The 24,275-nt window shown below is 46.7% G+C and overlaps 1 protein-coding gene across 5 annotated transcripts in view; it reads right to left on the bottom strand.

The window, feature by feature from the left end:
• Nucleotides 1–21,152, bottom strand: part of TNC (tenascin C) — an 81,843-nt gene extending 60,691 nt beyond the window's left edge. For 2 of the 5 annotated variants that reach the window (XM_087822860.1, XM_087822864.1), the window contains exon 1: nt 2,078–2,615. The gene's annotated coding sequence lies outside the window, so the exon portion shown is untranslated. Of the gene's footprint in view, nt 1–2,077; nt 2,616–6,447; nt 6,882–20,997 lie in introns of those variants that run through there. The other 3 variants (XM_087822862.1, XM_087822863.1, XM_087822861.1) reach the window with 3 other exon arrangements.
• Between the last annotated feature and the right edge of the window lie 3,123 nt (nt 21,153–24,275).

The raw sequence follows: 24,275 nt of genomic DNA, 5'->3' as shown, positions 1-24,275 counted from the left end.
AAATGAGGAAACTGAGGCTCAGAGAGGTCAAAGAGAGTCTATAAGAAAGTTATGATATTATTAAGTCTCCTGTCTAATGAAAATGGGTGAGTACCTCAGATAGAGGTGCCAGGAAACCAGGGAGTTCTTTTCAGTAACTCACCCTAACACAAGCAAATTTATATGTGAGCTGTCATTTCCATACCTTGGGTGTTCAAACATATCCAGGTACAGGTGAGGACTGGTCTTTATGGCTAATGTCCTCAAATCTGAAGGAACATCCACCTGGCCCCAGGTCAGTATCTTTCTTCCACATCCTGCCCTTGGAATAGGACATTTTCTCCTTTCTCTCTCTGTATACCTTAAAGCCTTAAGTTTTACAGGAGATGCTTCCCCTCAAATCAAACCCCAAATAAGCTGTTCCAGAAGCCACTGTGGCCACACCTATCATCTTGTCCTGCTCTGCCTCACCCTTCTCTTGGGAGCTCACAGAGCTTGTAAGAGATAACTCACGATGCTCCTTCTGTTGACCCTGCACTACTTTGCTCCAGAGTTTTTAACGGAACTCAGTCCATTTCCTTTAGAAGTCTACACAATGCTGTTGATGAGCAGCTGGATGTGGGAGAAACAGCCTGGTCTCTGGAGAGAAAGAGACCTGTGTTAGAATCCCGCTCTTCCACTTACTAGCTGCTGCTTCCACTTGCCTCATCTCATATATGGTTGTACATATGTCTAGTTCATAGTTTTGTGAGAGGATGGGATAAAATGAGAAGCTACTAACACAGTGCCTGACACACAGTAGGTGCTCATTATATGGTAGCCAATGACAATGGAAGCAATAATAATAACATTGGTCAATCAGACAATAGATCAGAAAGGAAACTCTGCATATAGAAAGGACGGAAGAATCAGGGAGATGCATCATGACTACAATAACAATATGATAGGTAGCAAAAGGGATTGACCAACCTTAAGCCTATTAAAGCTCAAAGTGGAGGGAGGGTACATTATTTTGAGGTGCTTAAGACACCTTGAAAGAGATGGACCTGAAGGACGGGTGAGTGTCTAGAACCCAGATGGATACAACTGCAGTAGGGGGCATAATTTGAAGCCTGCAGAAGTCTAGAGAGAGGGAACAGCACGAGGAAAGGCGATGGAGCTGGAATGCACGGGAGGAAGGTGATGAGAGTAACAACTCCTCTCTGCGGCTGCCTACCACAGGCAAAGGCTGGGCAACATCATGGACTGCTACAGGGGTGCAAACTACATCTAGGGCATGGAAAGAAGAGGGCACAAGAGTCAGGAGAACCACAGTGCAGAGGACACAAAGAGTCCGTGTGAGGAGCTGGTACTGAGCCCCGTGAGCAGTGTCTCTCTCTAAGGCTACGTGCCTAATTGCTCACAGTGTCATCTGTTGAAAAAACACAGGCTTCTGTATTTAGTCCCTTGGTCTCCAAATACCTGGCACATTTATGGTGCTTACTCCCTACAAAACATAAAAACGGTATAAAAACAATGGTCTTAAAGGCATTTTTTTTCTGGAGTGGGGTTGGGGGTGTTAAAGTATTAGGACTTCATTACTGATGAGAGATGAAAATTAGTTCTTGTTTCATTCTTTAGTGTTACACGCTACTGATGTAGGGCAATTCTCCAGATGTTGTCATTATAGATTTTTATTCCGAACATTGCTCTAAGTTACTTCATTTTGCAGGGAAACCATGGTCCATATCATGGCAATCATGTCCCAGGGGCTTTTTGGTTAATAATTATACTTGAAGATGCCTCTTGGCTTGTTATCAAATTTTCCTCCCCCTGGAACCCCCCAGAAGAGCTCTTTTGGTAGCTAACCTTTGGAGTCAGCATGAAATAAACTAAGCGTTATTTTTAGGCACCTCACCACAGGACAAAGACCATTGCTAGTTGAAGGAATCAACAACCTTTGGATTTTTCCTTAGTCACAGCTGGAGAATAAACAATTTCATTTTTAGATAAAGATAAAACTTCCAACAGGCTAGAATCATAATTCAGAATTAGTTACTGGTCATTTCATTTTTAGTAGCTCAAAGAGTATATTTATCTTGTTGATTTAGGCACATACGTGAACTATCTGAGGTTTGGGGGAACAAGGAGGTTCTCACTGTTCAGTAATTCAGATGAATTTCTTTCCACATCATTTTGGCAACGCACGAGACAGCTCACACCAAGAGAATGTGTGTGTGTGTGTGCACAGTCAGTTAAGCACGGAGTTGCTTAGACGGGCGTTCTAAAAGGTTCTAGAAATTCCTCACTCGCTGTCCTTCCCAACATTCATAAATTCCTTCTTGGAAGGTGTGGGGAAGAGAGAAGAGCCAGGAAACAGCCTTCAGTGTGGATTTTTTTCCCAAGGACATCTGATCTTTATAGTCGACGGAGTCCAGCACAACCTGTCTTAAAAGAATCGAGAGAACTCTGATTGCCAGAGCCAAACCCTTCCAAGCCCTAGGTGTTTGAATCCCAGCACTGAAAAGCATTTATCCACTTAGATAACATGGTGGCTTAACTGGTGCCCAGTTAGGATGCTGGTGGAGCCAGCAAGCTTCCCAGAGGCCTGAGAGTGAATGTGTTATAAAAATCATTTGTTCTTGCATTCAACAGAGGTGAGTTGAAGGAGTGCTAAGACCAGGCTGGGAGGTGGACTTGCTCTCAGTGAGTCCAGCAAAGGAGACAGACGTGTGAACAGGCATTTGCAGGGGAGAATGAGAGGTGCTACAGTGGACCAGTGCCCACGGCCATTCTGTGCAGTGTTCGAGAGTATCTGCTCTGGAGTCAGTCAAACACTATCAGATCCTGGTTCTGCATTTGCTATTGGTTTGAACCACATGGAATTGCCTTTTTTGTAGGTAAACGGCAAGTGATTGGATAGAGGCAAGTTCATATGGCTCAGTCTAGAGGCTATGACCTTAGATATGTAACACTGCCTCTCTGAGCCTCAATTTTCTTTCTTTCAAATGCAAGTGAGAGAAAATGAGATGAAATGGGATTATTCATGGAAATACTTAGGACGGTGCCTAACCCAAGGGAGATTTTAGTAATTGGTGTGTGTTGTTACTGTGTGAGGAGTTGTGCCTTTTGTTTGGAGAAGGCAGTTAGTGAAGACTAGTCTCTGAACGATGAGGAATGCAGAAGGGAATTCCTGGGAGGCCCTAAAGACCAGGGATACTCTGAAATCCTTGGGAGACAGAGGAGGCTGTGGCCATGGTCCTGGTTCCCTCCTAGCCTGTCTATTCTAATTCAGTAGCATGAAAATCAAGCCCATGAGCTTGGGTGGAGCTCTGTTCTGGGAGGTTAGTACCCTGGCCAAGAAGCAGAGCTGCTCCTGGGCTGGCTGTCGGCGCTGCTCAGCCAGGCTTTCTCCAGAACAGGCTGCTATGGTTAATCTTCCAAGACATTGCTCCTGACGGGAAACATTTGGCTCAGGTTTTCAGCACTTTCCACAGACAGGGACAGACATCAGATTAGAGAATCAAAATCAGACTTGAGCAGGGCTTAGGCGCAACTGCAGACGATCACTGACTCCGGGGGCAGGGCCTCTGTGCCCCCACGTGCTTCCGTGCGCGTGGCAGAGATTTCTAATCAATATCAATGTATTTCTGTGGAGGTCGCCCACTTCAGAATCGTTATGATACATCACTCCAGGCAGCCACATCCAGGTCAGTAGACAGGGTACATGACATGAAGGAAAAGGACAGAACTGAAACACCCAGACAGGGCCACCAGCTAAGTAGTGGTAAAGCTGACATTAAACCCACAGATCCTGCCTCTAGATCAGGACATTTGATGGGGGTTTATCTCTTTCCCCAGGTCACTGGGAGAGCTTCAAAACTGAGTGCATATGAAAGGCTTCTGGTAATTCTTAGTCTGGGGTCGATTTAATGGTCTCCAGAGAGAAACAAGCAATGGGATTTCAGAGAACATCTGTGTTAAGAGATTTCCAGATTTCTTGGTCCTGTAGCGTTTCTTCATTTTTCCATCTGTCATTCATCCCTCCATCCATTCAATCTATCTGTCTCTTTGGTACATATTTATTAAATACCTACCATGTGCCAAGCCCCGTGTGAAGTACAAGGGACCCAACAACAAGGAAGAGAGGCATGTCCCCTGTGATTGTAAAGTTTACAGTTTCTTCCTGAAAGATCACAAAATGGAATTGATTTTAAATCCACATAGTGTGGATTTTATATTTGTGGTGTTCTTTTTTAAAAAAAATTAAAAAAAAATCTTTAATGATTTCAGAGAGAGGAAGGGAGAGGGAGAGAGAGATGGAAACATCAATGATGAGAGTCATTGATCGGCTGCCTCCTGCATGCCCCCCACTGGGGATGGAGCCCGCAACCCGGGCCTGTGCCCTGACCGGGAATCGAACCGCCATCTCCTGGATCCTAGGCTGACGCTCAACCTCTGAGCCACGCTGGCCGGGCTGTGATGTTCTTAAGGGTCACTGTAGACTGAGAGTATGGTGCCTGCTCCCGAGCCAGCAAAGAGAGTAAAAATGCGAAGATTCTTTTAAGAGCTACTTGCTGTTTGCTTACTCTGTGCTACACAGTGTGCTGGGTGCTGGGACTGCTCTCTGACTCTGGAAATCTCAGAAACTAGAAGATCACACACGCAAGTTTCAGGCGCAGCGCTGGTCTGAATGACCGGAGACTGTGCTAAGCGCTTTAAATCTCCAATTTCAACTTCTCACAAAATGGTATGAGGCGGTATCTTTATTTTCATTTTGCTATAGAAGAGATCACAGAAGTAATTATATTAGATGAGAAAACAGAGGCATAGAATAATTAAGTGGTTTGTGCAAATTCTGATGTCTATGAAAAAGCAGGGTTGGGATTTGAATGCTGGTCCTTCTGAGTCTAAAATAAGTGCTCTGATCCACCATGTGATGTAGCCTTTAGTGCTGGAGGGCCAAGGAGAGGAGCCATGGTTCAAGGCCAGAGCCCAGCTCTGTCTATAGAACCTCCAAATACCTGGTTCAAAAGAGAATACTCTCAACGCCCTGGACTTAGGGCCTCGTGGAGTCTGTATCCTGTGGGTGCTATAGAGAGAAAGCACACTGACCGGCACCTTGGAGATTCTGCTCCATCTCAGTTATCATTGGGAGAAGATTCTAGATGCCTCGAAGGCTGCTAGAAAGCCCTTTACTATCTCTGAGTGGACAAATCTATCTGTCCTTCAAGATAAATCTCAAAAAAATCTACTGTTAGAAGTTTTTTCGGGTAACTTTTTCCCTCTTCTGAATTCTCTGAGTACTTTATCTCTTATTTCCATCACAGGTCATTCTAAAAATGATTTGGGTGGCTTTATTATGGGTGTGTATCTTCCTCTTAGAGCAAGAGGCAGAGTCTACCTTGTGTTTATGTCAGACTATAAGCAGTCTGTGCGTGTACCGTTAGTCCTTACATAGTTAGAGTGTATACAGTTAGAATATCTGTAGACTATAAACTCCATGAAGGCAGGAGCTGTATCTGAGTCATTCACCTCTTAATACCCAACACCAAGCACTGTGTCTAGAACATAGTAAATGCACAATATATTGATAACAAATAAAATAAAGCTGAATATATTTCTTAACTCATGTACAGCAGGTGCTCATATTTGTGAAATTAGTAAACAAACAAACACATGCTATTATTTTCCCGATGGCCTTAATATAATTAGTTCTGTGATCTCTTCTATAGCAAGATACACCAAGGAATTCATCGTAGCTACTCTCTCAGAATCAGTTCATTTTTATTCCATCAGCTATTTGGTGACCGCATGCTATGTGCCAGCACCACTCTAAACACGGGGTTTATGAAAGTAGACAAGACACACACCAGGCTCCTTCCCATAAGATTCTAGTAAAATTCCCCACGGTTTTTGAATTCTGATCCATGGTTCTGACAATCACTCAGGTGACCTTGGGCAAGTCACAGGCACTCTCCAGTAAAACGAGCAAGTATGTGTGGCTCCAGTTCTAGCATCCCTTTGGTGCTAGTTACCCATGGTCCATTGTAATTCAGCAATATTTCTGCCAAACTTAATTTTGGCTTTTATTTCATTCTTTTTTAAATCCTCACCTGAAGACATGTTTTCATTGATTTTAGGGGATCGAACCCAACCCACAACCTGGGTATGTGCCCTGATCAGGAACTGAACCTGCAACCTTTCAGTGTATAGAACGATACTCCAACCGACTAAGCCACACCAGCCAGGGCTTGTTTTTTATTTTAGACTTAAGTCAAATGGCCAATACTAATTACAAAACCCCTCAAATTCTGTGTTTCTTCCTTTAGTTGTTTGACTTAAACATTGGTGTTGCTTTGTGGCTTCCCCTCTCCCATCCCCCAAACAGAATTTTCATTACCAACCAAATTAAGCCCACAAATCTTAATCCATAAAACATTTCCACCCAGACACAACACGGAGGTTCATAGTTGTGGTTTAGTATACCTAAGGAAAGCTCAGATGAAATATGACTAGATCCATTGATACATGCAGACCACAGACTGCCTTAGTATGGTCTGGTTTCAATTTTTGAAATAAAAATTCTGCAGAGCACTTGCTTTTCCTCTTCTCTTTCTTGCCTAGACAGAAAATAAAAACAAAAAGTGGTCTGACCAAGTGGCAACAATATAGGTTCCTGACAAATTCTGGAAAATTGTTCAAAAATAGATCTGAATTCATTTCCCAATGGAAAAATGGCCTCCTCTCCTGTGGTCTTCATCCATAATTTTAAGAACTCTAGTTGACTCTTTCAGAAGTATTGGAAAGTGGGTTCTGAGCTCTTCGGCCATGGTTAAAAAATTAAAAGAGATTTATCTAGGTAGGACAAATGGACACATAACTAAACTAGAGATTTTCTGAAAATGGCTCTGTGACACGGTGGCCTTTGTGAAGCTGTTATCAGTCACTCAATGCCAAAGATGTGGCCTTGAAAAGACTTAAAAAAGCCTTACAGAGGGACTGTGATGGGAGAGAGAACATAGCTTTCATGATCAGGAAGACCTGAGGTCCAATTCTAATCACCTGCTTGGGAGCCTTGGACGAAGTCCTATGACTTTTCTGAACTATGGCCTCTTCACCTGTAGTATAGAGAGCTCTCCAGGGCCCTTGGGGACAGTGAGTGGGACAATGGAGTTAGAAAAGCCTGGAGTATTAATGCTAAGTGCTAACTGAATGTTAGTATCTACCCCCCTTTTCTCTCCCTTTCCCTTGGCCTCCCCTAGGAAGAAGATCCACAACATCGAGGTTCATGTATCAGTGAGGAGATTGAATTGGGTTGGGACGGCAATTCAGTTGTAGTTTGTGTGCCAACTTCGGTTAGTTGATATGGCTCCCGGAGCTGCACTGAGAAGGATTCTATGGCCATGTTTGAACTCTAGGGGAAAAAAAGCTGTGATGGATTAGCAATGTCTACCATGGGTACAGAACGGGAGAGTGTTGCTATGTGTGCCAAATACTTGGCATAGTGAAACCAGATAGCTTTGGCAGCCTTTGCAACCCAACGTGCTGATATTCCAATGAATGGAATGCTGCTTGATGGGGGCCTGTGTCAGAGGGAGCTGGAGGGAGCCACTGCCAACTATAAAAGCCCATATGAATCAAATTCAATAAAGTTTGATGCATTTTGATAAACGCTGACTCCTGAAATGAAAATATGCCTCTAGCAGGAAACTGGACTTCCAGGGAAAACTAAGACTATTCCAGTAATTTATTTGTGTGATCCCGGGCAAGGCAGACATTGTGGCATCACCTACTTTCTCTTTCTCCAAGTGGGGGCATTTGCATGCTACAGTAACATTTAACATCGACTGAACACACCTGGGCTGGGAACTGCTTTACCTGCCTCATGTGGATTATCTCCTTGAACCCTCTCCCAGACCTCTAAGGTAGCGGCCTTTATTTTTCTCGGTTTACAGATGAGGGAACTGAAGCTCACAGCTCAAGGTCATGCATCTGGAAAGGGGGAGCAGGAATTTACTTCTGGTGGACTGATTCATGAGTCAGAGAGCCCATTCCTACCCATCAGCTCTGCTGTCCTTCTTTTATGATGTCCAAGAGTGGTTTTTATGTGACTAAGTTAAGACTAACTTCAAAAGGACCCAGTGGTCAGCATCCAGAATAAATATTAGCCATGAAAGACATTTATGACTTACAGAGAGTGCAGGAGGAGTTGCCCATGAGCCTGAAATATAGAGATATTTCTAGCCCTTGACTTTGATTCAATTTAGCTGCTTAAGCAGTATTTTCTAAAGTGTAACCCACAAGATGCTGACAGGTATTAATGCAAGGGGAAAATACTTCTAATTAAACATTCTTGGCAAATGCTATTTGGAACCAAATGCTCTTTGAAACCAAACAAATTACACAGCTTTTGGGTTTTCCAGGGTTTACGTGTTTGTGTTCATTGGAAATCTCCAAGAAGGGGAGAGTTTGTAGCGTGTTTCCCAAACTTCCTTGGCTATTTTGTGTGTAAAGCAAGTCACAGGAGTAGGTTTGACAGCACAGAATGGGGAATAACTCCTAGACACTTTCTTTTTTCCTTTCCTTATACAGGGTGGGGCAAAAGTGGGTTTACAGTTGTTTGCAGGGAAAATAATACAATAATTAATAAATAATGATACAAGAACAAACTGTGTTTTGCATCTTGAAACCATAAGCCTACTTTTGCCCCACTCTGTATATTAGGCAGCAGTAACGAGATGCCTGCGAGTGGTCTGTGGCTAAGTGTGAAACTTCAGGATGGAGGCTCTCTAGCAATTTTTTTTTTTTTTCAGCTTTAATTTATTTTATTCATCTTTCTTCATACATAAAACTAAAAAAAGACCAGATGAGGTGTCTATCATGTCAATGAACCAGTGGCCTTACTATCTTCCTCCCACCCAGGCGTGAGGTTAGAGCAGGTTCTGAGCCTGGGTGATTTACACCGGTGTCGGTGGTTTGCATCCTGTTGCCTTGTGACTGACCGGCTTCTGCCTTTGAGCCTAACCTCTTAGCTCGTGCTCCACTTGGACCATAGGCGTGGTTGTTGAGAACCCCTTTCCTAGAATGTGCTTTCATTTTCTCTTGGGCCACACTCTGCAGCCCATGGACCATCTGCTCAGACAGTTCTGGCTGCTGGCACCCCTTTCTGGGTCGCACCCCTGCTGCTACTTAACCAAGAGCCCTGATGGCAAACTCTGGCTCTAAGTACCACAATTCTCTTAGTGTTTGTAAAGGAATATTTGCCTTTACATCAATTTTCTCTCTAGCAATTTAAACGAAGGTTGAGGCAAACAGTTTAACATTTATCCTATGCCTGACACTTCACAAATGCCTTTTAGATGGGACACCAACTTTATGAAGCAAGATTCATTGTTGAGTTTAAAGAACTAATATTTATGCAATAAATATCAGAGGGAAATTCAACATCACTGATGGAAGTGGAGTTGTTGGATTCCTCAAATGGGACCTCCTGGAAGAATGGTGTTGGGGAGTCGGGGTGTACATGACTATTTTATTTACGTGTTTAACTTGAGGGGAGGCACAAAGCCAAGTGTGCTATAACATCTATGTCTCGGACAAATCCTTAAAGCCCCTGGAAATAGCTAACCCTCCTTGAGTCTGCCCTGGAGAGAAAGGGAGTGAGAGAAAGATAAAGTGAGAAGTAGCAGACAGGGGAACTTAAACATCTCTCCTTTCTGGAAACTCAGGCCTCATGCTATGTACTATCTGCAAACTAAACAAAACAAAACAAAAGGGCTTCCAAGAAATTAGTCAAGGGCTGATATCGTTTCAGAGGGTCTAGACATTACAACTTTTATTTTTGAAAGAATGGATTTACATGAAAAAATAAACAAACAAAAAAATAAGATCCCACTAAACATAGTGAGGGGCAAAGCAGGATGAATCACAGAAATGAGTAACTCTTCTAACATTTTTCAATGCTTCCTGCAGGTATAGAGTTTGGCATATGTTTTTGGAGGGAGGCTTACTAGATGAGTATTTCTAATTCAATCTCTTTATATCTATCAGTATAATAATACCCAACTTGCTAGGTTCTGGTGATTGAGAGTTATGTATGTAAACTTAGCACACTGACTGACAAGAGTCAGTCAACTTTTTTTAAGTGGCCAGATTGTATATGTTAGGCTTTCAGTCAGGGTCTCTTCCATAATTCAGTTTTCCTACTGTAAAGAAAGTAGCCACTGATGTGACATAAATGAATGAGCAAGGTTGTGTTCCAATAAAACTTTATTTAGAAAACTAGGCCACTACTCAATATATGGTGACCCTTGCTGGAACATAGCAGTTAGTTAATAAATGACAATAGTATTATAAAAAACCAAATATAGATTGAGCTGGACAGGAAGGAAACTAACATTATGTTGGGAGCCTGCTATATCCCTGTTTTGTGCCAAGCCTACGCCAGATGATTTTGTTATACATGCAGTCATTTATCTTGTCATTTGTCATGGCAACCTGGAGAGACAGGTATTACTATGCCTGTTTGGAAGTTGAATCGATACTCAGAGAGCTTCAGCAACTGGCCTAAGAGGCAGAGCCAGTGTTTGGTCTTTTAACTACTACACTGGGTTGATTGATCAAGCAACTTCATATAAGGGGCAAACAAATCAGCACTGCTCGATAAAGTGAGGAATCAGAGCCCCAGCGATCCCTTCTCCTTCCATTCCTTAGATCTGAGGCCGTCCACGAGGAAGCACTGAGATATTTGACCTCCGGCTTCCTCCCAGAGCCTCCGCCGGGAGCTCGAGTTTTATACGCATCCCCTTTGGAGGGTGCTCGAGCCAAGGTGTTCTGTTTGCAAATGCTTATTAGCTTCTAGGAAGATGTTGGCAAGTTTCTTTTGGCCTGAGCTGGGGTTCCAGAGTCTGCTGAAGCCTGGCTGTGCTCACTGATCATCCTAGCCAAAAGGAGTTGTTAATTAGAGTGACATCCTGCTTGTCTCTACCCCTAGAGCTGGTTTTCCTGCTCTGGGCATGCCTGTTTTGGCCCAAGTGGTTTGTTTGGCTTATTACTGTAGGCCTAGATGAGGGAGGCCTGTACAGTCCTTTAAAATCCACAAAGCACCCGGCCGGGCATGGCTCAGCGGTTGAGCGTCGACCTAGGATCCAGGCGATCGGAGTTCGATTCCCGGTCAGGGCACATGCCCGGGTTGTGGGCTTGATCAATGACTCTCTCATCATTGATGTTTCTCTCTCTCTCTCTCCCTCTCCTTTCCTCTCCCTGAAATCAATAAAGATATATTTAAAATAAAATAAAATAAAATCCACAAAGCCCTGTGCTCCTGTGCAGAATTTACCAGACTATATTCTAAGATGTTTTTAGCTAGATGTCCTGTGGGAAAAGGTAAAAAAATTGGGGGGATGCTGGGTTAAACAAAGCTGAATAGATTAGCTGCTCCTGGATTTCTCGGGTCCCGCATTCTTCTACCCCAAATCTCCCATTGGCTTCCAAGCACACTCAGAATAAAATCCTACTCAGAATAAAATCCTAACTCCCAGCCGCTACCTACAGAGCTCATTTCCTCATTTCATTCAGGGCTCTGCTGGAATGTCACCTCCATGGCCCACCCTGTCAACAAGAGGACAACACTCTCAGCAATAAAAAAAAAAAAAAGACCCCTCACACCACCAGCCATTGCCTACTCCCTTATCCTATTTTATATTCCTTCTTAGCAAACATCTACCTGGAATTGTACCATGAATTTTATTTCTTTTCATTGTCTACGCTCTTCCACCAGAGTGCAGGCTCCACGAGTAAGAGGACCTTACAGATCTTGTTTTCCACGGTACCTCCAGCCCTTAGAACTGTGTATTAAATGGGCTTATGAACTATGAATTTCCAAGGACAGGGCCCAATGTCAAGTATTCCTCAAACTCTCTTGGCCGTAAGACATTTTTTAAGGTGCATCTCATGAGAATGCTTTCCACAGGACACACTTTTGGGAAGTGCTTGTCTAATGGCGTTTTATTACCAGGAACCATTTCAACCAGAGGTCACAGCAACGCGCACAACCAAACGTTCCTACTGAGAGCCGGTGTCTGTGCTCAGCCATGTGCTTGCGCCATGCCGCTGAATCCCCACAATGACCTTATGAATGGGTGCTCCCATTTCCCTTTCAATACAGATGCGAAAACTGAGACTTAGAGAGGTTAGGTAACTTGGCCAAGATCATGTAACAAGCAGATATCAAGCTCTTGAACCCAGAACTTTCTACTGCTAAAGCCATACTGTTAGTTATTCAATCCTTCCCCTGGGCTGTGGATTTCTCTGTGTCCTAAGATAGATATCTCTTTGTCTCCTCCCTTTAGCCCTTGCCTTCCTCCCACTAGTCTAGGCTGACCCTTGTTAGAACCTCCAGATTTTCCTCTCTGTGACTCAGCCTCAAATCCCCAGAAGGGCGGGCCTCCTCTGTCCTTGGTACTGGTTTTTCCAAATCCCAGGCAGCGCATGCTGTGATTCTGGGGGCGGCCTCTGAAAGCAAGGGCATTCCTTGAAGTCTGTGCCCTGGGATGGTTTCCTGTCCCCAGACTGTGCTGGCTTCCCCCTGTCACATACGATGACATCACTCTGCATGGTTGAGAGCCTAGGGGGGCAGAGTATGAAAACAACTTCGAGGTCTGGGCTTTCTGAATGAAGTCTGCTGAGCAAGGGGAGGTCCAAGTCTGGGGAACAGCGAGTACCGCTCTCTGTCATTGAAAATTAATTTTATTCCAGTTGTGCTCGATTTCAGATCAAATGAATACAGGTTCTCATTTGAAGAATGTCATTGGCAGGAGGAGTTGACTTATGAGCGGACAGGCAATTCCAGAGCAACATGGTAATGACAGGGAAAAACACGGGGCGGAATGGGGTGACAGTAAAGGGTCACCTCATCTACCTGGAGAAGGTGGTTCCTGAACTGAATTTTGAAAGGAGGTTGTGAGTAGGTGAAGAACAAAGGGAAGGGCATTTTAGGAAAGAGGGAGCAGCGGTTGGGAGGGCACGCATGGCATGACATGGTCGGTTGGCAGGGAGAGCATGAACCATAGCGCAAGCACAGGTCTGTTTGGAGACCAGGAGCCAGGTCATGGAAAACACTGAACACCAGGCCGGGAAGGTGAATTGTTCCTGTGGCCAGAAGAGAACCACTTGCCAATCTTTAGGCTTAGGAAGGATGTGACTCCCACAACCTAAGGCTGGTGGGATGCGGGCCAATAGGGAAACTGCTGCAGTGGTCCATCTGTGAGATGCCACAGTCTGAACTGGGGTGATGGAGGGGATGGGGGGCAGAGATTCACTAGTCAAGGCAGAAGAGTCCACAAGATTTGGTGTATGGTAGAGTAGTAAAAAAAAGTGGAAAGGGAGATGGAGTTAACCTTAGATTTTAGTCTTTATTATAGCTGATAAGAGAGGAATAGGTTGGGGAGAAGGGCAATGGATCAGTTTGTTTTGCTCACTTCGAATGTCATGCCTTTGAATGGAATACATTTGAAGTCCTTGCCTTAGAAGATTGTGTCCTGAGGTGATGTTTAAGAGGACCCATGGGTCCCCAGTGAACTATAACATTTAATGCAAAACATCTGCCTTCACCTTGCAAATGGGTAGGAGGCTTAAATAAGACACAGTCTTCCTTAGTAGCTGCCATATTACTGATTGCTCATCAACAGAGGTACAGGTGGGTTGGATGATTTGTCGTTGATAAGAAGTTGTCAGAAATTGGTGACACTGGAGTGCTGAAAGCATGGGCAGGCACTCTAAGATGGTTCCCAATGGCGCTGCCTCCTGCTTTTCCCGTCCTGTGTAATTCTCTCTCCTTGAGTGTGGGATGGTCTACTGGCTCGCTGTGACAAATATAATACGGCTAAGGTGATGGGATGTCACTTGCACTATTAGCCTACACAAGATTATGATGTCCGTCTTGCTTGCAGGCTCTCTCACTCTCTTGCTGGCTTTGATGAAGCAAATGTCAATGTTGGAGAGGCTCATGTTGAGGGATGTGAGGGCGGCTTCATGCCAACAGCCAGCAAGGAGCTGAGGTCCCCAGTCCAACAGCCCTGAAGGGGCTGAATCCAGCCAACAGCCACATGAGTGAGCTTGGAAGCTAACCATTCCTCAGATGAACCTTCAGATAAGGCCCCGATCCTGTGATTGTAGTTTAGTGAGAGACCATGAGGTAGAAGATCCATCTAAGCGGGGCTTGGAATCCTGACCTACAGAAACTGTGGCACAATAAATGTGCATTGTTCAAAGGCACCACATTTCGTGGTAATTTGTTAACAGCAATAGATAACTAATACAGAGGACTCCTGGGCTTCATATGTGCCAAAGCTATTCAAAGAATACGACTCTGTTAATTTTTCCTTTTTAAACAATGCATTAACTCTGACACCTTTTATGTGGTCTCTGGCTCCCCAGAGCAAGAGGCAAAGGACCTACGACTCAGTCCTGATCCTGTTGCCAACTGGCGTGAAATCTTAGAAAGGCTTTTTCTTTCTGCAGGTCTCAGATTCACTATCTTTAAAATGAAGGGAATGAAACTAGGCCACTAATTACAAAACCTTTTTATTTGGTCACAGAACTCTTTCATTAAATGACATTTCATGAGGAAGCTCAGTGTACAAAACAGATACAAGTAGAGGTGTTCTAGGTGAAATAAGGTTGAGAGGAGCCCCAGCCTTTTAAACCAAGTCACCAAGCCCCTCCCTGGCTTAGAGATTATTGATGAGCATTGTTGGTTTCAATATTCTAAGTGTTTTAGGGAGATTTTTTTGTTTTTAAAAAAACAACAACCTACCTATAAATTAGATCACTGTCCTTTGACATCTCTGTATTGAGCTACCTCTGTGTGTCCATCCCAGGGCCCAGGGCATAAGGACCTCAGAGAGCAGGCCACGTCCCTTGGGGGAGGCACTCAAGGTGTACCTGCCCGACAGGAGCCCATCCGAGCCCTGAGCCCTCCCAGGCGGCCGCTCTGTCGCATCAAAGCTCTGTAGGTGCCCCTCTCACAGCCTGTCTCTTCCCTGGGGGGAACTCATGGCTCCCTTGTCTGCAGGTGCTCACAGGCTTTCTGACAAATGCTGTCCCTGCTGTTTTGTATCTTGCTACCCACACTGGATGCAGTGTTCCCGAGGGTCCCTGGCTGGCAGGCAGCCCACCGTTGCTCTAGCCCTCTGGTCCAGGCCGTGGTGTGTCTCTTACGATGCCTGGGGTCGGTGGGCGAAGCAGGGAGCTCTGTGGGAACCAGGATGCGGGGGTGTCAGCAGCCTGCGGGGCACACACGGCTCTCCTCGGGCCGTGTCTGATTACGTGCATCCATGCTCCGGGTCTCAGGATAGGAGGGATGAGGTGTGGATCAGCCTTCAAGCTCCTGCAGCTCAGAGCTCAGTAGAGCAAACATATTACACCAGAAATCATAGGCTATTTACTCAGTTTCTACAGGAAGTGAAACCAGAAGGAGCCAGTTGGAAATGGCAACGGTGACGACCTTCCCGAAGAGAACACTAGGGTCTGGAAGGGAGCTTCTGTCTCATTCTGAGCTTTGCTGTCTAGCCCTCGCCGGTGTCAGAAGATAAATTATGGCGCTGAGCACGACTTGCTCACCATGCTGATCATAAACACTTGCTCGGGATTTGAAACTGGCTCCGAGCTCTGGCTCCAGCCATGACTGTCTGTGTGATGCTGGGGAAGCTACTTAAACTCTCACAGCCTCAGGTTCCCCATGTTTGAACTGGGGAGCTGGCAACTATACTTGCTGGAAACAATGGCTTGATTAAATGGCATAATGCCTGTAGAGTTCTCAGTAAATATTAGCTGTTACGATCACCCCCGGGGCCCCTCCTCAGAAGAACATTTTGGACACGTTCATGTAGAAGTTAGCAGCAGCCAACTCACCTCCTCCAGGGTAAGAGTTGATCAGCAGATCGTTCGGAAACAAAGCTGTCTACTCCGAGCTTACGAAACATCTCTGGCTCTTGACACAGGGCGTTTGGAGGGGTTAAGGGGCCAACCAAAGTTATTTGAGTTACTACGGCTGCATAATGAAGCACCTGCGAATTTCAGGACATTTCAAAAATCTGAGCTAACTTGGCATGGAATAACCTTTTATCATTCCCATTAACAAATAGGCTAAAAGTACACTCAGAAGGGGCTTTCCGTTCCCGATCTAGTTTTGACATGAGCGCTTTCCTTTTACTCAGTGATGGGGGGGTCAAAGAGAGCCCCAGTGTGGAGCTAGGCCGAGGCCAAAGCCAGGGAGAGGCTGGAAGCACGGGACACGGAGGAAGGAAGCAGAGGGTTTCTGGGCTGAGGGCGCAACAGGGCTACAGGCAGGTAGGAGCGCAGATTCTTCTCACGGGGAGGCCACTGCTGTTTCTGTCTCGGGAGGAATTATTGCCTGGAGTTCGAGGAGGTTCTCCCCCTTGGAAAGGGGGCTTCATCTGATGTTTCCCACATGTTGGAGGTGTCCACTCTGGCCTGGGATTAGACTCAAGGGGATTCCCTGTAATTGTCTCAAAGTGCGAAGCGGCTGAACCACGGCCCTCACCTCTGAGGATCCAAGGGAGTTGGTGGCTCAGAGCCTAGACCCTTTCCTGATGGTCCCGGGGTTCGCGGCCCCAAGGCTGCACCCAGTTTGCCCTGCTCTCCCCTTAGCCCTTTTAAACCAGGTGCCCAGTTCACCTGCTTGCCTAGGGGGCGCAGGTACAGGTGCTCAGAGCTGCCGCCTGTCGTGCAGGGCAGCGTGCGTGCCCACCTTTCTGCTACGAGTGTCAGCAGTCATGACCCCATCGCTACCTCTCATGTCATTCACCCCTCTCTCGGAGGCTGAAATTTGACCTTTTCTGTTTCCAGGCAGAGAAGGGCCCCACCATGGTTGACCTTTTCTGAGCACCACGAAAAATGATACAGGATATATGCCGGGCTATTCCGTAAAATCAATAGACAGCGATGCCTGCGGGGGCTCCTCTACCGTCTTGGTCTTGGCCAGTCGCCGAGACATTGTTTAAGGTTCTGGGAGGGGTAAGCCCGGGGCCCTGCCTGACTTCAGGACACAAGGCAGCAGAGTGGAAAGAACGGGAGGCTTTAGTCAGAAGGTTTGGGTTCAAAGCCAATGCCACTCCTCGCTTATGGAAACCCTCAGATGAGTCACTCAACTTCCTTGAGCCTCGAATTTTTTTGGCCATAAAGTGGAGCTAGTCATTCATAACTTGCCGGGCTAGAGTGTGAGTGACGAGAAACCACAGGCAAGCCCTCTGTCACACGTGCCATGGACAACCCTCAACAGCAACTGTTTGCAGTGTGTGTGTTTTACCATCACTAAGGATTGTGCATCGAGAGTCAACTAAATGTGTGTTACCTACTTTCTGCTTTTCAGATGGACATGACTTAAGTGTGGAGGGACTTGTTCTTGAAGCCGGCTGGGTAGTTTTCCCTATGAGAAAGCATGGGTGTGCCCTGGCCGGGTGGCTCAGTGGGTTGGAGCAATGTCCTATGCACCAAAAAGTTGCAGGTTCGATCCCTGGTCAGGGCACCTACGGGAGACGATTGATGTTTCTCACATTGATGTTTCCGTCTCTCTCTCTCTCCCTCTCTCTTTAAAAATCAATAAAAACATATCTTCGGGTGAGGGTTAAAAAAAGAAAAGAAAGCATGGGTGTGTGTCTATAGAAATCAAGGAGCATGGGTGTGTCTCTATAGAAATCCAGGGGAGGAGAGAATAGGAGTTCTGAATTTTTTTAATTTGAGGATTAGAAAGGGTAGGATTAAGAGGGACGTGTTTTTCACTCTGTCAGCTTGAATTCCCTTTCCAAATTCCATTCTGGTTATACGATCAGGCTACCGCTGTATTTATGGGTGGCCACAGTCTGGCTGGAGGGGCAGACTTAGTCAGGGAGGAAGTTTATTCCTTCTAAAGGTAGCTCAAGAAGCAGCAGCACTCAGCAGGTATGTGGCAGAATGTGCTTCTGATTTGGGGGTCACGGGGACATGGGTCTGAACACTGGCTCCATCCCTCTGAATCCTAGAACTCAAGGAAATCCTCTTTCTCCTTGCCTTTCAAGCCATGTCTTTGTCTAATAGGTGTGGTCCATTTCTCAGAGACTCGTGGCTGTTTAGTGAGATGATGTATGCAAAGGGCCTCTAGGTTAGAGAGTAGGCTCTCCATGTTTTGGCTACTGCTATCGTTAAATTAATTAAAACAATCATCCTTCTTCCTGTCTGATCGCTGTGGCTAGGACTTCCAGTACTATGTTGAATGAGAGTGGTGGAAGTGGACACCCCTGTCTTGTTCCTGATCTTAAGGGAAACACTATTAGCTTTTGACCATTGAGTATGATATTAGCTGTGGGTTTGTCATATATGGCCTTTATTATGTTGAGAACAAAATAGGTCCAGAGGCATGGATGCATGGAACAGGCTGACAGCTGTCAGGGAGGAGGGGGGAGGAGAGGACTGGATGAAAGAAGGTGAAGGGATTAGCCAAAGAATATATACGAGTAGCCCATGGACACAGACAACTGTGTGGTGATGGCCAGAGGGCCTGGGTGGAGGTGGGCAAAGTGGGGGGTGAGATGGGGACATCTGTAATTGTATCAACAATAAAAATAAAGTAAAAAAAAAATCCTTCATTTAGCATTTTAAACTTCCCACATATATTCTTGTGTACTGTACTACTTAGGAAATTGCTCTGACCTCCATTAGAGGTGGGGACTCAGAGAGGCACAGATCCTTGTCAAAGTGCAGATTTGCAGCCTAAGTGCACACCACCTGGCTTCATGCCTTTTAACTGTGTTTTCTGTGTCCAAGATTCCGTGGAAATGTCCCAGAGGCTGAGAGCAATAAGGTGAGTTTTGGACCCTCCACCCCCATTTCAGCCCAATCAGCCCCGCATTTACCCACCATACATTGGTGTTTTGTCTTCAGTTTCATTTAATGAATATTTCCACTGTTAAAAATGTTTGAAAAGCACTGTCTTAGAACATTAACTAGTCTTGGGCAAGTCCTTGTAAGCAATAAAACCAAAGAAAGCCTCCATTTATTGAGCTCTTACTATGTGCCAGGTACTGTGCCAGGAATTTGCCATATATTATCTCATCTGAGTGTCACAAAGCCTCTGTGAGATGAAGACTGTCACCCTCTTTATATGGATGAGAAATCTGAGGGCTGAAAGGCCAGTAACTTCTTGGGGGTTGGGGAGACAGCTAGTGGGAGATGAGATAGGGAGACTAGGTTTTTCAAACAAAGCATAAAAAATCTTTAACAACGGTTCAGTTTAGCAGCACTCCTTTCAATCTTTATCCAATTCACACTGTTCAAGCAAATCTGAGAATATTCATATTGTGCACCCTTTTCTTCCCCAAACACCGTCACCTCCCTGCAGCTCACAGGGTCAAGCACACTCACTACATCTACTGCAAAGGGCTCGGATGCTATGCCAGCAAGCTTTCCACGGGTTTCCTCAGCACTAGACAGACCTCTTCCCAGTCCTGAGCTGAGCTTGTCACATTGCAGGACAGGCGGAAAGCTGGCTGCGGTGGGCAGCAGGTCTTATTTCTAAAGCACATATGGGAAAGCTCCATAAAAAAGGGGGAAAAGTCCACAAAAACCTGAGAAAGAAGTATTCATTCTTCAAGTGGGGCTCTGTCCTGCTTCCCCTCTGGATGGAAAGCATTCCCAAAGAGTCCCCCAGCAGCATCGTACTTTATAACTGACAGCTTTAGAATCTGCAAATGCCCAAACTCAAAGCCTGGCGCATTCTGGAACCAGAACTCGGCACTTCCAGCCCCAGGCGGCTCCCTTGTCTCCCAATCTGTGCCAGCACAACCTCCTGCTTGTAAAATGCAGCCGAGATTCCGACCTGCCAGCCTAGTGAGACAACTCAGACCTGGCGACATAAAGTAACAGGGGGTGGGGACAGGTGGGTGAGGGGCAACGCACAAGCAGCAATCCGAGGTTGGCCTCTTTGAACTTCCAAGGTGATAGCAGTTTTTGGCAATGCCAATGATTATCCAAACTTCCCAGTTACCGAGCAATCACTCCTTTTCCCTTCATAACGACAACAGAAGTTATTGTGCCCATTTTAGAGAAGTGGAAACTGAGGCTCAAAGAGGTTATGTATTTTCATCAGGATCACATGTGTGGTGGTGGTGGTGGTGGTGGTGGTGGTGGTGGTGGTGGTGGGGATACTAAAAGGATCCCCAGCTTCAAAACCTGAGCTCTTAATCCCCTACAACACCAATGAGAGGGAGGAACCCCTGTGTTTTTTCCACAGTCAGCCAGGGGAGACAGAGCACTCCGCCCCTGCCCCAGGGAGAATCCGTTTCTCAGGGTTTTCTGTGATGAGAGGTGAGGAAGGAGAGAGAATTCTAGAAAGATATGAGATACTGCTGGCTCTCAGCACCCCAAACATGCCCATGTCCCGGCTGAAGGATCAGTGAATCAGGAAGCGTCCGAGGGGAGTCCCCTGCCCTTCAGAACAGAAGCTGGTGTCCAGCGCTCTGGTCTCATAGCCTGCGGCTGTTCGCCTGGCCCTAGGTGTCACCTCAAGGCTCCTGTCCCCAGCCCTCATCACTTTCCATTCTGACCACCGGGTGGATGTTGTGGATTGAGGGGATGACACAAAACTGACAACTGCAAGGTAAGGGCTGTTCGGATGTAAATTTTTGTTGTTCCCTGCACAATCCTCCATCCATCTCCCCGCATCCGACCCCAGGGCAAGGCCCAGCAAACTGCCGCTCGCAGCCTCAGCCTCCCGGACCCGCACACCCAGCCGCAGGTGAAGCCGCGGGCGGGGAGGTGAGCGGACGCTCTCGTTTCTCCTCCCAGGGCGCACAGATAAAACTTTTATAAAGTTCCTTCCATGCGTGACTTCACAGACCTGGGGCGCACAGACAAACGCCTTCAAGACTGGAAGGGAGCGCACAGCCGAGAGCCCAGGTGCACCCCGATCACAGCGAACACCCCATCTTGCCAGCGGCGCGGGTAAAGCCAAAGTTCGGTAATTACGAAAACGCAGCTCACCTGGGACCGGGAAGGCGCGGGGGCGTCAGAGCGACCTTGGGTGGCGGGGCGGGACGGGCTTACCTTTCCCGAGCCGGGGAAGACCTGGCTCCCGAGCGAAGCCGCTCCGAGGACCGAGGCCGGAGGGGCCGCCGCGCGCCGCCTTTGTTCCGAGGAGGGGCGCTGCGCGGGAGAGCGCGGGGCAGGGGCAGGCTGTGGCCGGTGCAGCCAGCTTTGGCCGCCTTATATAGGGAGCGCCTTCCCCTGTAATGGGACGCCTCGCCTCCAGACATCCTTTCCCACTTTCTCGGTTGGCGAATTAAAGGAACAGCCCTCCCAGCGGAGGCGCGGGGTTAGCTCACGAAAGGCGCTCTGGCTGCCTGCGCCTGCCAGGAAAAGAGCCCATTTGCATACAATTTACGGCGAAAGTAGGAATTCCCGCTCCCCCCCTCCTGCCCCAGGCTCAGAGCAGCTGTTAGTGATGTGTGACTTTTGCATTGCTCCCCACACGGATTTTCTAACTGTGAGACAGAAGCCGGGGAGGGAGAGGGGGAGGGAGAGGGAGCCGGGTCTGGCTCTGCACCTCCGCGCGCTGGAAACGTGACCCGCTGCCCCCGCTCTGGGCAGCAGCTGCTCAGTGGCACCTCTGAGAAAGCAAATGCGTTCCTGGAAAGAAGAGATAAAGCCTGGGGAGTTTTGGGTTTCTCTGGGCCAGCAGGGACATCACCCAGGATTAGTTCTCAGCAGGTGGAGACAGTGCCCTGAGCCCAGATCAGTCCCTCTTCTATGGGAGCCGGCCCTCCCAGCTGCCTGGAGGTGACATTGTCCCAGCCCCAGTGCCCTACAGGGAGCAGCTTTTTGACACTGTTTTGTGCCCTGTGCTGGGTCCTGTCTTCTAAGAGGCATCTCCCTGGGGAAAGTTCTCAGATTTATTCTCAGTGCTGAAAGGTATCCACAAGGGGGGGAAAAAATCTTGTGTTTTTTCCTGCAGGGTTTAAGAATTAAATTGACGTGTGATGGATTAACAGGAGAAAATAAAATTTAATTTTGTATGGATGGAGGCTCCGTAGGAATATGCATCCAGCAGATGGTTGGGCAGTGGGGCTTAAGTGCCATTAGGGCCTAAAGAGAAGGGCAGGAGTGGGGCTGCGAAAGGGAGGACAGCAATTCACCTGGAGATGAAAAGACAAATATTTGCTGGGCCAGCAGAGACAATGGGGCTCAGAGAGGACTTCGGTCTTCAACCCCGCCCCCATGTTCTTTGGAGCTATCTCTGCTGATAGCGCTTGTCCTGCACCAGGTCCTTTACATTCTTTTAGGCACTTAAGGGCCAGGCTCAAAAGCCCTGCCTGAGTCTTTCGTTTCTTAAAAATAATCAGCCTAAAAGTATTCCTCATGCCAAAGAGACACATTTTGGGGTGGCAAACTCCTGTTCCCCTCCAGTAACAACTTAATCTTTGAGTAAGCTGCGCCTTTGCTCCCCAGCCTGCTGTGGATCGCTGCCAAGCTCTGAGTCACCGTGGGCTTGGTGGTTTGCATGCATCCAGTACCCTCAGGGCACACACAGTCATTTGAGGGGTGGGGAAGAAGGGAGGGCATGGCACCCACGCTTGAGCTTGTCACAGCACAAGGCAGTTTTGTGACAGTGGAGGGACATGAGGCATCACGGAACCTGTAGCTGGGCCCTCCTTCGTTAGGTGTGTATTAGGTGCTGTGCAAGGTGCATTCTGGACATTATTTCATGACATCCTCGCAACCAGCATGTACAATAGGCGCAAGTGCCGTCTGACCCTTTTCACAGACGGAGAGACTGAGGTTCGGAGAAGTAATGTAAGTCCGCTAAAGGAATACACTTGGGAAGCATTCAGGTTACAACACTGGGCTCTATAATTATTACCATCGCACGTCAATGCCCGGGAGCACTGTGAGCTGATGTTTAAATTATGTTTTATACCCTATTAGGTTATAACACCGCTGGTATAAAAATCACTGCCACACTTGAATATGGAAGTTATGCTTTGTTCCGTAGAGCTAAGTCAGAGATCCTTGAATTCCTTTTTGTTAACTACTAATAATGGAAGTGTCGATTAGCCACCTGTTTTAAATACTGAAGGATATCCTCTCCACACTTGTGATGCTTATTGCTGCAGGCTCCAGCTTCCCCATCTGAAAAAAAGTGGAATAAGATTGTTCCTATGATTGCCCTGGTTCTGGGATTCCAGGATTCTCTGCAGTGACCGTCCCAGACAGCAAGAAAGCCCATAAACAGTCATGTCATAAAATAGCCCGTTTGAACCTTTGAACCATTTGGCTTATTCCAATGTTAGTTGTTTTGGAAATTTTTAATTCTGTGGTTTAGCCAAAGCACATTTCAGTAGCACAGGGCTGTGTCTTCCAACCGGTAGCGAATGCCTCCATGCCTCTAGGCTTTCCAAGCTCTACCGGGCTGATCTCCCGGGCTAGGGAATGAAATACTAGAATAGCATATGAACCATGTCATAGACTACGTTTACGCGAACTACAGAATCAATATACATTCACAGTTATGCGTGTTTTAAATGAGATAAGAGAGCATGCTGGAAAATATGGGTGGTAGACACAGCTTTTTCTGGGAACATCCCAAACCCAACCCCCACACCCTTGCAGTGTTCCAGTCATTGATTAGGGGCTACTACAATTGCCTTAGCCAGGCACCAGGAAGACAAAGCCAAACGTGACCAGGCCGGCCTCCAAGGCAGGAAACAGGCCAGCAGAGCAAACAATCAAGACTACTGCTAAGTGTCAACTATCATAGAAATATATTTCAATAACATACGTAAGAGATGACTAGCTTCATTTGTGTATCTTTAGAAGAGGCTCCTTTAAAAAGAGTTTTCTCCAAAACCTCTGTGGAATCTTAAGTGATGCTCTGGCTTTTGAGTCAGGGGGTGCGCAGACAAGGATGTGGTTCCATCCATCCCTGGACCTTTTGCAGCCTCTGTCCCAGGCCAGTGGGTGTGCATCCACCTTGTGTCTCTAATACCAGATGCTGTACTCTACCTAGAATCCTCACTTCCACCTCCTCGCCTCCACCTATCATCCAGCTCCGATGTGACTTCACCATGGAGCTTCTTAGATTTCTTCCAAGAAACACTTCCGTGCACCCTAGCACTTTGTAACCCTGTTAGGACATTCGTTGTCTCTACATGGTATAATTACGTCTGTGTATATCTAGGTTTCCTCTTCTACTCCAGCTTCCAGAGGACGGTGACCACGCCTGCTTTTTTCTGTGCCTAGCACAGAGACTTTGGTATGACAGA

Source organism: Miniopterus natalensis, chromosome 12 (assembly GCF_054644295.1).
Source record: "Miniopterus natalensis isolate mMinNat1 chromosome 12, mMinNat1.hap1, whole genome shotgun sequence".
Classification (NCBI taxonomy): domain Eukaryota; kingdom Metazoa; phylum Chordata; class Mammalia; order Chiroptera; family Miniopteridae; genus Miniopterus; species Miniopterus natalensis.
Note: the sequence above shows the minus strand (reverse complement) of the source record. Positions and strands in the feature narration are given on the sequence as shown.